The sequence below is a fragment of the Chiroxiphia lanceolata genome, chromosome 5 (genome assembly GCF_009829145.1).
Source record: "Chiroxiphia lanceolata isolate bChiLan1 chromosome 5, bChiLan1.pri, whole genome shotgun sequence".
In the NCBI taxonomy this organism is placed as follows: domain Eukaryota; kingdom Metazoa; phylum Chordata; class Aves; order Passeriformes; family Pipridae; genus Chiroxiphia; species Chiroxiphia lanceolata.
Genome location: NC_045641.1, coordinates 11,076,976 through 11,083,021, shown reverse-complemented (window position 1 = coordinate 11,083,021; position 6,046 = coordinate 11,076,976).

Here is a 6,046-nt window from a genome sequence, read left to right as displayed (position 1 = left end):
GATTCTAAAATGTTTAGTGATATCTTTTCTCCGCCTCTTCTGGGTGCAATAATAAAATCATGGTCTCTCCTACCTTCTTTTCTATTGTATCAACCACGTTTATTTGATATGGAATTCTTTGAAAATAAGTCTGGAAAACGCTCCTTTGAAATCATGCTTCATAAAGAGTATTAGTTTTGTGGTTGGAGTTGTTTCTAGTGATGCACTCTAGGTGGTGCTGATAATACAGAGTGTACGCTAAAGCATTCTGTAGCTGTAAGCTCCAAGAGACTGCCTGAAAGGCTGTTTCAAATGATCTGTTCAGAAGTAATGGATTGGGAATTCTGAATTCCAGTTCCAAATTTTTATTTTGGAACTTATATTAAAGATGTACTGGTTTTGGATTTTCTTTTTTTTTTTTCCAAATAATTTAGATTGCCCTGTTAATATAGCTCTTGATTAACTTATGTTTTCATTTTCAGTCTCTTCTGAAAGTACTAAACTCCTCCCAATCAAAGAAAGAGGAACAGCTTAGGAAATTCACACCTTCTAAGTTTTCTCTCTTACTTTCTTTCTAGGTCTTTGCAATTACATACTGCTCAGACTGGAATCTGTTAATCTTTTCCATGTTTCACTATAATGAATGTTTTCCTTTTTTTCTGGTAAAATTTAGGGGAATTACATTGATGAAAAAGAAGGAAGTTTTGGAAATAATAGATTTCTCTAAATTTAGAAACTTTCAATACAAATACTTCAGTATGCTCCTAAATAAAGGAAGCTTGAAAAATCTTCAGTACAATGCCTTTTACAATCAAAGGAAACCCTTCAGCTCTTTTGGTTGGCTACTGAATTTCTTACAGTGCAGCTCCCAATTGCACTGTTATACACTGACAATATTTTAGTGGGGAAAACCCTTGTACCCTTAAATATTGAAAAACCCATCTAGACTTTTGTAATTACTAATGTGCAGAGACAGATATTCTAGCTTTCAGGACCTGGTAAGAGTCTTATCTCTGGCACTCAGCCACAGTCATTGGGTGGAAACGTTTGTGGACCTGAGGTACTACCTCCACAGAGGGCTGTGTTGCACTGTGTGATGTTTACAGTTTGGGTTGTCATCTGCCTTGCACAGTGCAGGCACACCCATGCTGCTTGACTGCTCTAAGTGATACACCAAGTGGATGTTAATTCTTCTGTGAGTTTTACATCTCTCAGACTCACAAGAAGGTGAGATGGGTCTGGAAGAAGTCTCATAATTCAGCAATGAGGAACTTTAGCTTTGAACTTATTTCTGCTTTGAGCTGAGGGTTGGACTAGAGACCTCAGGAGGCCCCTTTCAGCCAAAATAGTTCTATTATTTTGTTAGAGAAATTTCAACTAGTTTTACCTTAATTTAATAATCTGGTCTATGAATTACTAAAGCTTCAAGGAGTTTGACACGACACGCTGCAATACCTCTTTCTTATGGAGTCTGTACCTTTTAATATAAAATCATTTCAGTGAAAGACCACTTGCCTATGTGTCTGAAGAAGGGGAGATTAGGAAAAGATGAGCCATCCTTGCTGGTGAATGGTATATCTCAGGTTTCACCTGACTTTGATGTCACTGTACTCTATTTTTGACTCCTCTAGCAGAGGTATCCGAAGTATGAAAGGACATCCACCCCTTAACTAAGACACCTCATCTTACACGTAATACAAATGAACATGGTAAGATTTAAACACTCATCTCTCCACTAGATATTGTGGCCAAATTCTTACAGTTAGCGTGCCCAAGAAAGTTTCCTTTATATCAGGAAGTAGTATTCCTCAGTAGGAAACTGAGGAATTCCAAGCTCTGACTACCCTTGAGTCAACAAGGTTGAACATGTCACATATGTGCCCTGGCAGAAAGGATGGCAGCAGTACTACAGGGAAAACTAGAGAACCAGCAGAACCTGATGCCAGCAACAACATTGGAAGGTCTGCTTCCATCATGGGAAGAGAATGATGAATAAGAGAAGTAATTCAGTCTCCTACTGCCATTTCTATAACCATTTATCATAGTACGGAGCTGGCTCGTAACACCAGTCTGATGATTGTCACATTTCTTGGTCTGTGGTATCTCAGTGCCATAGTACAGTTGGTGTTGACATTGATACATTTTCCCTTTGGCTTAAAATATATGGATATGATTCTTAAGAGGAGCTAGATACTTACCTGGACATATTTTTGTGGTTTCAGGTCACACTCAAGCTTCAACAATTCATACTCAGCTTACTGCCTGCCATTCAGGTCCTTTTCTGAAAGGCACTTTCTCCTTAGTTGGCTCCCAACCAAGGAGTTATTCCATGGAGTTATTCTGTTCCAGATGCAGGAGTTCACATTCATCCTTGAGCTTCATGAGGTCCATCTTGGCCTGTTCCTCTAACTTACTGAGGTCTATCTGAAAGGTCTATCTTGTAGCATGCTAACCACTAATCACCACTGTCCACAGTTAATATTGAGTAAATTAACCCAGAGCAGTTCACAAGCACACTTGAAATTCACTTTGGACAATAGCACTATTTGCTATTGGAAAAAAATAACAAGTTACTTCAGTCTTTTTGAGCACAGTTCAAAGCTTATCATAAAAATAAATGAGCATTTAACTCAGAGCAACTCAAGTATATGATGTAGCAATTCCTTAACATTATTATTATGTACCCATTGAGAAGCCTTTTCTGTATGCTTTCTGTGTGCTTCCACAGTGATTTAAATGTTATATGAAAGATAAACTTCTTGTAGCCCTGGTGTCTGTAGTCATCCTTGTTTACTTCAGATTCCATTTATTGATGAATCCATGAATCCTGCTATTGTTCCTCTTGCTTCAACTAAAAAAAAATAAAATCATCAGATCTACATGACTCTCTGCATGACTTTTCAGGAATTAAAATAACCCTAACATAGCTGTTTCAGAAGGGTCATATGACTGAACTCGGTGTTCTAGATACTGTCCTGGAAGTTTGCGTGGTGACCTATCACTTGTAGTTTTCACACTATGGAAAAAAGCCCTAATAAAGTAAGAATAACTAAAAAAGTGATAATTGGTAATTAAAAAAAAGTTATTAGTATTAGCTAAGACATATCTATTTATCAATACTTTGTATTTTTCTGCATTTTTTCTTGCTATCTCCACATTTTGGAAAAAGAAGGATATTTTACACATTTCATATCCATGTTAATGGTATTCCTGTGGAAAAAGGAGATGATTGTGGGAACTTAAGTTCTGAGGCTTTGTTTACAAGTAATATTATTCTTGAATTTCAGGTTCTTGTGATTTTCCAACTGAAAACAAAAAAAAAATATTATCAAGTTTTTCACAGGGAAGAAAAGATTGTTTCTATGAAAAGCATTCAAAAACAAGGAATACACTGCTAGCTAACTTCAGATAAAAAATTTGCCTTTTTTTTCCCTTGAAATATTAACAAAAATATAAAATTTAGATTTTTTATTTTTATTTGGTCTACCTCTTCCTAAACTTTGTTTCCCTTTTTGAACACTGCTTATAAATGAGTGAAATCTAAGATTTTTGTGTCATATCATTTCCCCATCCTTCACTCTCCAATTTGTCATCTCCTTCCCACAAAACATTACCAAATAGCAGAAGAAACAAGGAAAACTTGAACCTTAGCTCTATATTAGTACAGTGATGATACTGTAACATTTGCAAAGCCATATATGTCTATAAGAAAGGTAAAATAAATTATGTGGTCATTCATTTTTACTGGTTACAGAGGTGAAAAGAAAAGGAAATAGAAGGATAGAAACAACACTACAAATGTTAAAAGAAAATATTTTTTAAATGCTAAAGAGTTTCTGCATTTTCAGTCCTACCAAAGATTTTTTCGTCAAATATTGACATATGCAACATTTCTCTTTCCTTTTTGGGAAAATCTCATGACATAGGTGAGCTGTACTAGCTTCAGTGCTCCCAGTATCCTTGGTCCTGTATTTGCAGCACATGCTGATGCAATGGAATATGTGACATTGTGTGAGCAGAGATTATTGAGCACTGGGTGGGGGCTCGGTGGCTGAGTATCAGTCCAGATAAGACCCACATATTTCTGGCTAGAAATATGCCAGTACTTAAGCTAAACATTGCCTGTGTTATCAGTGAACCTGTGCCAATTTTTGACAGTAGAAGTGTGGCTGAGCTACTGTGTTCAGACTGAGAACTGGTCATTTCAAAATTTGAAACTTGATGTATAGATTTGACTGACCAGTGGAAAAGCAACGTCCAGTGCACAGCTATAAAAGAAGCCCAAACCCTTCAGTCTCTCCTGAACCAATACTGTGATTCCAGACTGTGCTTATGGGATGCCTGTGCTGTATTTGACAGAGCTATGAATTGCACTGAGCACTGCAATTTTCCCTGACACCCCACATAGGAACAGCAAATATTTCAAGGTATGACCTTTCTACAAAGATTAACAAGTGATCTCTCTGCTGCTGTGAGTTTAATTTTTCTTGTGCTTTATTGCTGATTAACATAGAAAAATGAAAAAGAACAGTCAGAAGTTAGTGCATTATAATGAATAAAAGACTTGAGGTCTTTGAGTTGATGGACATGTATTTCCCACTGGATTATCTGACACTATTTCCTGCTGACTTCTGCAAGAGGTGCACCTTGTATTTTTGGGGGGAGGGAGTAAAAATAAAAGGAAAAGGAAATCTTAGTGAGAAAATGGGTAATGCCTGCTATCTCTGCTGAAAGGATTTAGTTTCTAGTACAAGATGAACAGTAAACATAGTACATTGAAAAAAAAAAAAGCTTAAAACAATGGGGAAATATTTTGTCAACATCCTACTTTGAACATTTCCAATTCCCAGGAGACCCACATACTAAGACTCATCAAGTCCCATGGTGCCTTGCACAACCAGAAATGAATGAAGAGTAAAAGCAAACACAATTCTGATTTGGCTTATAGAACCCTTTGGATAACAAGCATTTTAACCTTTGCTTGTAGTGTCAAACTAACATGCAAAAGAAAAAAACAGAAAGACGTTAAGACATTTTTCCCAGCACAGTATCATTCCTTCCTTTTTTTTTTCTGCAGACTTGTGCCAGCTAAGACAAGCTGTAACTGCAGTCCCTTCATCAGAATGCAAGCAGCTCTGTACTGTGACACAGCTGTGTAGTGGCTGGATAAAATCTGATTTCTGAATGTTGAAGAGGATGTTAAGTATGCCATTTCAGAGCTTGGAGTGATTTCCAGGATGTCAACTTAATGAACTATGCAGTGTGGAGTGGGAGTGTGTCCACAAAATTTGTTTTCCATAAGAGCTGATCCTTGTTTTGATAGATTTTTAAAGAGGATGGTGGTGTTAAATTTTTTAAAGATACATTTCACTATAAATCTGTGTTAGACCTGATTAATTCAAAGGACAGACCATGGCGGCAAAATGTGATAAGGCAGAAGAGAGATTTGCTATGAATCTATAATATTGAAATCATTCTGGAAAATCCCTTCTCTCTTGCTCAGTATAACTTCTGGAAGAAAAGTTATTTCTACAGAGAAGCGAAGTTGCCATATTATCTGTGTGATTTGTAATAATTTTAACATTTGATTTAGCCCTATACAGTGTCTTCCTCCACGGTCACATCTACTTAACTTTCAAATGTCTTCAACTTTAAGTGCTTTCTTTCTTGATGGTATCCTGAAATACTGTAAGACAGTGACATGACATATCTCATCCTGACCCATGCAGCATAGAAGGTAATATGGGGGATTTTAATTCTTTGGGAATTGTAAGAATTAATGATGTGTTTAGTATTCTTTCATTCTACTTATAAAGTAGTTTTCTAATTAATACAACTCTAGCTGACACTTCCTCTCCAAAAATATGCATTGTCCCGGGAAGAATTCAAGGGAAAAGGGAAATTATCTCATTCTTCTCAGCTCCCCCTCCCCTTAAAGAGGAATTTAAGAGCTGAGCATTTCTTCCTGAGCTAGGCCAGCCTCCACCCCAAAATGTTCTGTTCTTAGAGAGGGAAGGAAAAACAAAAACAAAATGTTTTTACAACTCTCCTGAATGGATTCAGCACA